We start from the raw sequence: 12,727 nt of genomic DNA, 5'->3' as shown, positions 1-12,727 counted from the left end.
GAGCACATTCAAACAACTTATTCCTTAATGCACACTGCATTGCAATAGAAGTTAATTTGTAGAACTTCCAGTTATACAGTGAGCTCATCTATGCATATTTGTTCACAAAATAAGTTTCTAGAGGCTTGGTGTCCTTGGAGCTATCTTAGGAGGCCTTTTCCAAGACTTGTAGTACTACATATTCCTTCATATAATAGTAAGCTTGAAATAAATGATAACAGCACAGGCATTATGAAGACAAAACATGACTTGAATTATTTCACATCTGTCACTCTTTGTCACCCCTTGGAGTTTCTATTTGTATTTAAAAGCATGGAAATGTTGGAATTACAAGGTATAATGTTTTTGCTTAGTATGTGCAAGTTTTAGTTCATACCTAAATTATTTAATCAAATTTGAATAATATCTTTAAAATTAAAATTTCTTTTTAATTTCAATCAAATTATATGTTTTGAAACTAAAGAACAAATAAAGAAAAAATGACTATTACTGATTATTACATGGTTACTACTTTTTGACACATAAAAGAAGGAAATGTTAAAAATTTTTCTACTCTGTCCAATACGCTAGATATATTATATGTGCCCTTGGACTTAAATAGAACATGTTAATTAGTATGTAGAGAAATAGACTTTATAACCAACTTTTGTCTCCCTCCCCTCCCATAATTATTCATGAAAAACCAAGGGACTAAATAATTCCTCCAAGTATGTTTTGCTATGTGACATGTAAGTATGACTCAAGTTTCTTGACTGTTAGGCATTTTGAAATTTGTATGTGCATGTACAATAATAATTTCAGTAGGAGTTGCCTTTGAAATATTGTATGTCTGCTAAAAGGTATTTTAAATTTGTTATTATGTTGTGGCAAAAGGTTCCTAATTATAAAATAAGCATAGATCTTTGGTATTGAGTGGTACAGTTTAGGAACTAGTGTAAGATACTGTTACCAAATTTACTTTAAATAGTAAAGATGTTTTGCATGTTCTAATGGCAGCCCTAAGTTACCTTTGGAAACATAATTTCTTGGAATCCCTGGATGTTCCTGTGAGCAGGAGTATTGTCTCATTTAGGTACAGTTCTCATTCTTTTGGTGCCCTTGACCTCCTGGGCACACACTCATATTTAAATCTGTTCCTCTTTCCATGTCCCTCTCCCCATCCTCCTTCTCCACATTACCCATCTGCTTTTTTTGTCCTCCTCTTTTCAGTTTTACTTCATACCCAAGGCTTATACTTAAAATTTCTTGATACATTTTCATAAATTAATTTGTGTATAATGCAACTCTATTTTATCTGGCAAGCCATTTATGGTATTTTGGCTTCTATTTTCATTTAGCTTGCATTAACATGACTCAAGAAACACAGAATGTAGGATCAAGGTAAGTGCATCCAACCGATTGGAGACTGGTGATGTGCATATTTTTGCAAGGTAATTGAACCATAGAATGTATTTTCTTTAGGTCCTTGCCCAAAACAGGGATGATAAACTTTTCTTAAAAAGCATACTCAGTGACGTCATAGAAATGGCGCCGTGAGGACACGGACTGAAAAATCTCCCCAAAATTTCAATAATTCAACAACCAGAGACAGAAAAACCTATTCTTGGAGCATCCAAGAGTTTCACACCCTGAAGGCAAAGTGCTATCAACAAGAGCACTCTCAGATGCCATTAAGAAAAAGGAAATCAAATATCATGGATACAAAAGAAAGAGAGGTAACACAGATAGATGTGAAAAAAATCTAAGGAGCAAAAATTTAATATATTGGAAACCTTGAAGCTAAATGACAGAGAATTTAAAATAGAAATCCTAAAAATACTCAGAGATATACAAGAAAACACAGAAAGGCAATTTAGGGAGCTCAGAAAACAACTCAATGAACACAAAGAATATTGTGCAAGGAAATTGAAACTATAAAAACAAATCAAACAGAGATGAAAAACTCAATTCATGAACTGAAAAATGAGGTAACAAGCTTAGCTAATAGAACAGGCCAGATAGAAGGTAGGATTAGTGAAATAGAAGACAAGCAACTTGCACAACAGAGAGAAGAAGAGAAAGAATCAAAAAGTAAAAAAATGAGAAAGCCCTACAGGAACTGTCTGACTCCATCAAAAAGAATAATATAAAAATAATAGGTATATCAGAGGGAGAAGAGAGAGAAAATGGAATGAAAAATTTATTCAAACAAATAATAGATGAGAACTTCCCAAGCCTGTGGAAAGAACTAAAGCCTCAAATTCAAGAAGCAAACAGAACACCGAGTTTTCTTAACCACAAAAACCTACTCCAAGGCACATCATAATGAAAATGGCTGAAACCAACGACAAAGAAAAAATTCTCAAGGCAGCCAGCGAACAGAAGAATATAAAGGAAGGCCTATTATATTATTATCATATTTTTCAGCAGAAACTCTACAAGCTAGAAGAGAGTGGACCCCAATATTTAAAGTCCTGAAAGAGAGGAACTTTCAGCCAAGAATACTATACCCATCAGAGTTATCCTTCAAGTACGAAGGAGAAATAAAAACATTCACAAATACAGAAAAGATGAGGGAATTTATCATCAGAAAACCCCCACTCCAGGAAATACTAAAGGGGTTTTTCCAAACAGATCCAAAAACCAAAACAAAACCACAAGTAAAAGCTCCACCAAACACACAATAAAACCAAATTTAAACTGTGACAACAAAAGCAAAAAACAAGGGGAAAGGACAGAGATTAACAGTAGCAAAAGATGATAAAGTGCAGAAACACTCGCAAGATAGGGTACTACAATGAATATGGTAGGTACCCTTTTTATTACTTAATGGTAACTACCCTTGAAAAAACCACCACAAAAGCACATGACTTAAAAAATGTAGCAACAGAGGAAAGAAGTATGGAATACAACCAAACAAAAACAAATGATAGAAAAACAAAAGAGAAGAATCAAACAAGATACAAAACTAACAGAAAGCAATTTATAAAATGGCAATAGGGAATCCACAAGTGTCAATAATTACACTAAATGTAAATGGATTAAACTCACCAATAAAAAGACACAGAGTAGCACAATGGATTAAAAAAGAAAATCCAACTGTATGCTGCCTACAAGAAACACATCTAAGCAACAAGGATAAAAACAAATTCAAAGTGAAAGGCTGGAAAACAATACTCCAAGCAAATAACATCCAAAAAAAAGCAGGCGTAGCAATACTCATATCTAATAATGCTGATTACAAGACAGCAAAAGTACTCAGAGACAAAAATGGTCATTTCATAATGATTAAGGGGATGCTGATTCAAGAAGACATAACAATTCTTAATATATATGCACCAAACCAAGGAGCACCAAAATATATAAGACAGCTACTTATTGACCTAAAAACAAAAACTGACAAATATACAATTATACTTGGAGACCTCAATACACCACTGATGGCTCTAGATCAGTTATCCAAACAGAAAATCAATAAAGCTATAGTGGCCTTAAATGAAACACTAGAGCACCTGGATATGATAGACATCTACAGAACACTTCATCCCAAAGCGACAGAGTATACATTTTTCCCTAGTGTACATGGAACATTCTCAAAAATTGACCATATGTTGGGCCATAAAAATAACATCAGCAAATTCAGAAAAGTTGAAATTGTACCAAGCATATTTTCTGATCATAAAGTCTTGAAACTAGAATTCAACGGCAAAAAAGAGGAAAAAACCCCCACAAAAATGTGGAAACTATACAACATACTTTTAAAAAATGAATGGGTCAAAGAAGAAATAAGCGCAGAGATCAAAAGATATATACAGACAAATGAAAATGACAATACAACATATCAGAATGTATGGGTTGCAGCAAAAGCAGTGATAAGAGGGAAGTTCATATCACTTCAGGTCTATATGAACAAACAAGAGAGAGCCCAAGTGAACCACTTAAACTCACACCTTAAGGAACTGGAAAAAGAAGAACAAAGACAACCCAAAACCAGCTGAAGAAAGGAGATAATAAAAATCAGAGCAGAAATAAATGAAATAGAGAACAGAAAAACTATAGAAAAAAGTAATAGAACAAGGAGCTGGTTCTTTGAAAAGATCAACAAAATTGACAAACCCCTGGAAAGACTTACCAAGGAAAAAAGAGAAAGAACTCATATAAACAAAATCCAAAATGAAAGAGGAGAAATCACCACAGACACCATAGATATACAAAGAATTATTGTAGAATAATATGAAAAACTTTATGCCACTAAATTCAACAACCTAGAAGAAATGGATAAATTCCTAGAACAATACAACCTTCCTAGACTGAGTCAAGAAGAAGCAGAAAGCCTAAACAGACCTATCAGTAGAGAAGAAATAGAAAAAACCATTAAAAACCTCCCCCAAAATAAAAATCCAGGCCCGGACGGCTATACTAGTGAATTCTATCAAACATTCAAAGAAGACTTGGTCCCTATTCTACTGAAAGTCTCCCAAAAAATTGATGAAGAAGCAATACTTCCAAACACATTTTATGAGGCCAACATAACCCTCATACTGAAACCTGGCAAGGATGGCACAAAGAAAAGTACAGACCAATATCTCTAATGAATACAGATGCTAAAATACTAAACAAAATACTAGCAAATTGAATACAACAACATATTAAAAAAATAATACATTATGATCAAGTGGGATTCATCCCAGAATCTTAAGGATGGTTCAACATACGTAAAACGGTTAACGTAATACACCACATCAACAAAACAAAGAACAAAAACCACATGATCTTATCAATAGATGCAGAAAAGGCATTCGATAAAATACAACACAACTTTATGTTTAAGACACTCAACAAAATGGGTATAGAAGGAAAATATAAAGGCCATATATGATAAACCATCAGCCAACATCATATTAAATGGCATAAAACTGAGTACTTTCCACCTTAAATCAGGAACAAGACAGGGTTGTCCACTCTCTCCACTCTTATTTAATGTGGTGCTAGAAGCTCTGACCAGAGCAATCAGACAAGAGAAAGAAATAAAAGGCATCCATATCAGAAAAGAAGAAGTAAAGGTATCACTTTTTGCAGATGGTATGATCCTATACATTGAAAACCCAAAAGACTCCACAAAAAGATTACTAGAAACAATAAACCAATACAGTAAGGTTGCAGAATACAAAGTTAACATACAAAAGTCCATAGCCTTTCTCTATGATAACAATGAAATATTAGAAAACGAACTCAAAAAAGTAATCCCCTTCATGATTGCAACAAAAAAAAAATACCTAGGAATAAACATAACAAAGAATGTAAAGGACCTATATAATGAAAGCTACAAAGCATTGTTAAGGGAAATCAAAAAAGATACAATGAGATGTAAAAATATTTCTTGTTCGTAGGTAGGAAGAATAAATATAATCAAAATGGTCATATTACCCAAAGCAATATATAAATTTAATGCAATTCCCATCAAAATTCCTATGACATTCTTTAAAGAAATGGAACAAAAATCATCAGATTTATATGGAACTATAAAAAACCCCGATTAGCCAAAGCAATTTTAACGAAAAGGAATGAAGCTGGGGGCATTACAATACCTGACTTCAAACTATATTATAGGGCCATGACAATCAAAGCAGCATGGTATTGGCAGAAAAATAGACACTCAGACCAATGGAACAGAATAGAAAGCCCAGAAATAAAACCACATATATATAGTCAAATAATTTTTGATAAAGGGGTCAACAACACACAATGGAGAAAAGAAAGCCTCTTCAACAAATGGTGCTGGGAAAACTGGAAAGTCACATGCAAAAGAATGAAACTCGACTACAGCTTGTCCCCTTGTACGAAAATTAATTCAAAATGGATCAAAGACCTAAATATAAGACCTGAAACAATAAAGTACTTAGAAGAACACATAGGTACTAAACTCATGGACCTGTGTTTTAAAGAGCATTTTATGAATTTGACTCCAAAGGCAAGAGAAGTGAAGGCAAAGATAAATGAATGGGATTACATCAGACTAAAAAGTTTTTGCTCAGCAAGAGAAACTGACAACAAAATAAACAGACAGCCAACTAAATGGGAAATGATATTTTCAAACAACAGCTCAGATAAAGGCCTAATATCCAAAATATACAAAGAACTCATAAAACTCAACAACAAACAAACAAACAATCCAATAAAAAAATGGGAAGAGGACATGAACAGACACTTCTCCCAGGAAGAAATACAAATGGCCAACTGATATATGAAGAGATGCTCATCTTCATTAGTTATTAGAGAAATGTAAATCAAAACTATAATGCGATACCACCTCACACTTGTTAGATTAGCTATTATCAACAAGACAGGTAATAGCAAATGCTGGCGAGGCTGTGGAGAAAAAGGAACCCTCATTTGCTGTTGGTGGGAATGTAAAGTTGTGCAGCCATTATGGAAGAAAGTATGGTGGTTCCTCAAAAAACTGAAAATAAAACTACCTTATGACCCAGCAATCCCTCTACTGGGTATATATCCCCAAAACTCAGAAATATTGATATGTAAAGACACATGTAGCCCCATGTTCATTGGAGCATTGTTCACAGTGGCCAAGACATGGAAACAACCAAAAAGCCCTTCAATAGAAGACTGGATAAAGAAGATGTGGCACATATACACTATGGAATATTACTCAGCCATAAGAAATGATGACATCGGATCATTTACAACAAAATGGTGGGATCTTGATAACATTATACTGAGTGAAATAAGTAAATCAGAAAATACCAAGAACTACATGATTTCAAACATAAGTGGGACAGAAAAACAAGACTAAGAGACATGGACAAGAGTGTGGTGGTTACTGGGGGTGGAAGGGAGGGGGGTTGTGAGAGGTAAGGAGGAGAGAGGGAGGGGAGAGGGAGGGGCACAAAGAAAACTAGATAAAAGGTGATAGAGAACAATCTGACTTTGGGTAATGGGTATGCAACATAAGTGAATGACAAGATAATCTGGACATATTTTCTTTGAATATATGTACCCTGATTTATTGATATTACCCCATTAACATTAATAAAAATTTATAAAAAAAGCATACTTTTTTTTTCAATTTTTATTTACCCATATATTCATTTTTTTACTTTTTATTTTTTAAAATTTAATTGATTTTAATTTATTGTGTTTACATAAATTCAAGTGTCCCCCCAAATGCATCCCCCCACCCCCATGTTCCCCTCAACATCCCCCTTGCCCCCTTCCCCCCAACACCTTCCCCTTTCCCTCCAGGATTTGCTGTCCTGCTCTCTATAACGCTGTGTTATGTATATATAATTTCACCAATCTCTTTCTCTTCTCTGATACCATCCTCTCATCCCCTTTTCCTCTGTCCACTTTCCCTCTGGTCCCTTTGACCCTGCCTGTGCCTCTATTCCACTCCTCAGTTCACACTGTTCATTAGACTCCTCAAATGAGTGAGGTCATATGATATTTTTCTTTCTCTGCCTGGTTTATTTCACTTAGCTTAATAGTTTCCAGGTGCATCCATGTTGTCGCAAAAGGTAAGATTTCCTTCTTTTTCATGGCAGCGTAGTATAGCTAGTGCTCGACTTATGACCACGATTGGTTCAGACAGACCAGTCGTAACATGATTTGGTTGTAAGTTGAGTAGGCTATATGTACAGTACTGTGAAATGATGTTATAAATCTTTAAGTCATATTTTATAATAATTTTCTTTCATTATTGTTATATATATAATTTTCTTTGTTCATTTTATGCCATTTGTATCATCTCTATACCATTTTGTTTCTTATTTTTACATTTGTCAGGTTTAAGTAAAACACTACATTACCAGTACAACTGGTTTAATATTTGCAAAACATTCAAAAATACAAAATACATGTGTTAAAAATACCATAGGAAACATTTTCCCAATTGCAAAACATATCAAAATATATAAACATGTACAAAACATTTTATTGGCCGCTGCTGCTTGGCTTGTGGATTTTTGATGTCATCATATGAGGCAGCAGTTGGGGTTACCAGAGTTGGTTTTTTCTTAAACATGTGCGATCACATTCACTTTCTTTCCTCCTTTGTACTTGTTCATTGATTGCTGTCTCATATGTGCCTTGACCAGGGGGTTACAGCAGAGCAAGTGGTCCCTTGCTCAAGCCAGTGACCTTGGGCTCAAACCAGTGACCATGGGGTCATGTCTATGATCCCATGCTCAAGCCAGCACTCCTGCACTCAAGCTGGTGAACCCTTGCTCAAGTTGGATGAGCCCATGCTCATTTTTGTGTCGAGATCAATGGCCTTTCTTTTCTTCTTAGCAGGCTGAGGTGCAGACAAAGACAATTTCCTCTTGGTAGACATCTTGGGAGGGGTTTGATGAAAAATATCCAAGACACAAAAGACAAATTGCTGTACTGAGTCTAGGATAACAGTTGAAATGGTGCACGTGGAGATGGTAGTGCTGCTGGAAGCTGGTCCTCACTGTCGTACACCCAGCTGGGCAACGCTTGCGCTGCCAGATGCAAAGCAGTCATGGCTAGCAATTGTGGTCGTAAAGTTGAATGGTCATAAGTTGCATAGGTCATAAGTTGCATAGGTCATAAGTCAAGCAATATCTGCATTCCATTGTGTATATGTACTATTGCTTTTTAATTCACTTGTCCACTGACAAAAACTTGGGTTGTTTCAAAATCTTGGCCACTGTAAACAATGCTGCAGCAAACATGGGGGTGCATTTCTTCTTTTGAATCTGTGATTTGGTGTTCTTAGGATATATTTCTAAAAGTGGGATAGCTGTGTCAAGAGGGGTATGCAACATAATTTAATGACAAGATAACCTAGACATGTTTTCTTTGAATATATGTACCCTGATTTATTAATGTCATCCCATTAACATTAATAAAAATTTATTTTAAAAAAAAGGCAGTTCCAGTTTTAATTTTTGAGGAATCTCCATACTGTTTTCCACAATGGCTGCATCAGTTGGCATTCCCACCAGCAGCGCAGGAGGGTTCCCTTTTCTCCACACCCTCACCAGCACTTATTATGAGTTGTTTTGTTAATGAGCGCCATTCTGACTGGTGTGAGGTGGTATCTCATTGTGGTTTTAATTTGCACTTCTCCAGTGATTAGTGATGTTGAACATATTTTCATCTGCCTATTGGCCATCTGTATGTCCTTTTTGGAGAAGTGCCTATTCATTTCTTTTGCCCATTTTATGATTGGATTGTTTAGCTTCCTGGTGTTGAGTTTTACAAGTTCTTTATAAATTTTGGTTATTAACCCTTATCAGACGTATTATCAAATATGTTCTCCCATTGTGTGGTTTGTTTTTTTATTTTGTTCATATTGTCTTTAGCCGAGCAAAACTTTTTAGTTTGATATAGTCGCATTTGTTCATCCTGTCCTTTATTTCACTTACCTGTGGAGATAAATCAGCAAATATATTGCTGCGAGAAATGTCAGAGAGTTTACTGCCTATGTTTTCTTCAAAGATGATTATGATTTTATGACTTACATTTAAGTCTTTTATCCATTTTGAGTTTATTTTTGTGACTGATGTGAGTTGGTGGTCTAGTTTTATTTTTTTGCAGGTAGCTGTTCAATTTCCCAACACCATTTGTTAAAGAGACTGTCTTTATTCCATTGTATGCTCTTACCTTCCTTGTCAAATATCAATTGTCCATAGAGCTGTGGATTTATTTCTGGGGTCTCTGTTCTGTTCCATTGATCTATATGCCTGTTCTTATGCTAGTACCAAGCTGTTTTGAGTATAATAAACTTGTAGTATAACTTGATATCAGGAAGTGTGATGCCACCCACTTTATTCTTCTTTTTCAAGATTGCTGAAGCTAATCATGTTCTTTTTTGGTTCCATATAAAATTTTGGAATATTTGTTCTATACCTTTGAAGTATGACATTGGTATTTTAATAGGAATTGCATTGAATTTATAAATTGCTTTGGGTAATATAGACATTTTAATGATATTTATTCTTCCTATCTATGAACACAGTATATGCTTCCACTTGTTTGTATCTTTATTGATTTTTTTTATCAATGTTTTATAATTTTCTGAGTACAAATCTTTAACCTCTTTGGTAAAATTTACTTCTAGGTACTTTATTTTTTATTTTTTTGCAATAGTAAAGAAGATTGTTTTCTTAATTTCTCTTTCAGACAGTTCATTGTTGGTGTATAAAAATTCCTCTGATTTTTTAATATTAATTTTATATCCCTGCCACCTTGCTGAATTCATTTATCAGGTCCAGTAGTTTTTACTGAGACTTTGGGGTTTTCTATGTACAGTATCATATCATCAGCAAATAATAATTATTCTACTTCTTCTTTTCCAATTTGGATGCCTTTTATTTTTTCTTCTTCTCTGATTGCTGTGGCTAGGACTTTCCGAACTATGTTGAATAAGAGTGGTGAATGGGGCCACCCCTGCCTTGTTCCTGATCTTAAGGGGATTGCTTTTAATTTTTGCCCCTTGAGTATGATGTTAGCTGTGGTTTTGTCATAAATGGCCTTTATCATGTTGAGGTATGTTCCCTGTGTTCCCATTTTGCTGAGAGTTTTGATTATAAATGGGTGCTGGATTTTATCAAATGCTTTTTCTGCATCTACAGATATTATCATGTGATTTTTCTCCTTTTTTTTGTTTATATGGTAGGACACATTGATTGATTTGTGAATATTGTACCAGCTTTGCCTCCCTAGAATAAATCCCACTTGATCATGATGTTTGATTTTTTTTCGTGTATTGCTGGATCTGGTTTGCTAAATTTTGTATCTAAATTCATCAGGGATATTGGCCTATACTTTTTCTTCTATGTATTGTCTTTGCCTAGTTTTGGAATAAGGATTATGCTTGCCTCATAAAAGGAGCTTAGAAGTCTTCCCTCCTCTTCAATTTTTTGAAATAGTTTGAGAAGAATAAAAATTAGTTCTTCTTTGAATATTTAATAGAATTTGCCTGTGAAGCCATCTGGCCCAGGGTTTTTGTTTGTTGAAAGTGTTTTGATAACTATTTTAATCTCTTTTGATGTAATCGGTCTCTTTAGGTTTTCTGATTCTTTCATATTGACTTTTGAAAGATTATATGTTTCAAGGAATTTGTCCATTTCACCTAGGTTGTCTAATTTGTTGGCTATATGCTTATATTATACTTTCTTTATAGTATTTTCTTACAATCCTATGTATTTCTGCTGTGTCAGTTGTTACTTCTCCACTCTCATTTATAATTTTATTTATTTGAATCCTCTCTCTTTTTTTCTTGGTGAGACTGGTTAAAGGTTCATCAATCTTGTTTACCTTTTCAAAGAACCAGCTTTTGGTTTCATTGATCTTCTGTATTTTTTTTTTTTTTTTTTTAGCCTCTATGTCATTTATTTTCACCTGATCCTTATTATTTCCTTCCCTCTACTTCCTCTGGACTTTATTTGCTCTTCCTTTTCTTGTTCTTTTAGTTGCAGGGTTAAGTTGTTTATTTGAGGTTTTTCTAGCTTCTTAAGGTATGCCTGTAATGCTATGAGCTTCCCTTTCAGGACTGCTTTTGCTGTGTCCCATAAATTTTGAGTTGTTGTATGTTCATTTTCATTTTTCTCACGGAAATTTTTTATTTCTTCCTTGATCTAATTGTTAACCCATTAGTTATTTAATAACATGCTATTTAGTTTTAAGTGTTTGAATGTTTTTCAGTTTTTCTATTGTAGTTGATTTCTAGTTTCATGCCACCGTGATCAGAGAAGATGCTTGATATGATTTCAGTCTTCTTAAATTTATTGAGACTCATTTTGTGTCCTAAAATGCCCTCTATCCTAGAGAATGTACCATGAGCACTTAAAAAAATGTATATCCTGCTGCTTTAGGTTGAAAAGTTTTGAAGATATCTATTAGATCCAGTTGATCTAGTGTGTCATTTAAGGCTGCTGTTTCTTTGTTAATTTTCTTTCTTGAGGGTCTATCTAGTGATGTTAGTGGGGTATTGAAATCCCCTACTATTATAGTATTGCTATTGATCTTGCCCTTTATGTCCATCAAAATCTGCTTTATATATTTAGGTCTCCTATATTAGGTGCATAGATATTTATAATGGTTATACTGTCCTGTTGGATTGCTCCCTTTATTATTATGCTCTATCATTATGTAGTGTCCTTCTTTATCCCTTACTATAGCCTTTGTTTTAAAGTAGATTTTTTAAAATATAAGTATTGCTACCCCAGCTTTTTTTTTCCATTTCAATTTGCGTGAAATATTTTTTTCCATTCCTTCACTTTCAGTCTATGTGTATCTTTTGTTTTGAGGTGGGTCTCTTGTAGACAGCATATGTACAGGCCCTGTTTTCTTATCTACACAGCTATGCTATGTCTTTTGATTGAAGCATTTAATTCATTTACATTTAAGGTTATTATTGATAAGTAGTTATTTATTGCCATTTTGTTCTTTAAATCTACATTCCTCTTTTACTAGAATTTCCCCCCTTTGTTCTGTTTACAACAGTCCCCATAACATTTCTTGCAGCATTAGTTTGGTTGTAATGAATTCCTTGAGTTTTTTTTTTTTGTCTGGGAAGCTTTTTATTTCTCCTTCCATTTTAAATGATAGCCTTGCTGGATAGAGAAGTCTTGGTTGTAGGCTCTTGTTCTGCATTACTTTGAATATTTCTTGCCATTCCCTTCTGGCCTCCAGCGTTTCTGTTGAAAAGTCGGATGTCATCCTTTTGGGGGCTCTTTTGTAGGAGATTGACTGCTTCCCCCCC

The sequence above is a fragment of the Saccopteryx bilineata genome, chromosome 5, assembly GCF_036850765.1.
Source record: "Saccopteryx bilineata isolate mSacBil1 chromosome 5, mSacBil1_pri_phased_curated, whole genome shotgun sequence".
In the NCBI taxonomy this organism is placed as follows: Eukaryota; Metazoa; Chordata; class Mammalia; order Chiroptera; family Emballonuridae; genus Saccopteryx; species Saccopteryx bilineata.
This window is presented reverse-complemented; position numbering follows the sequence as displayed.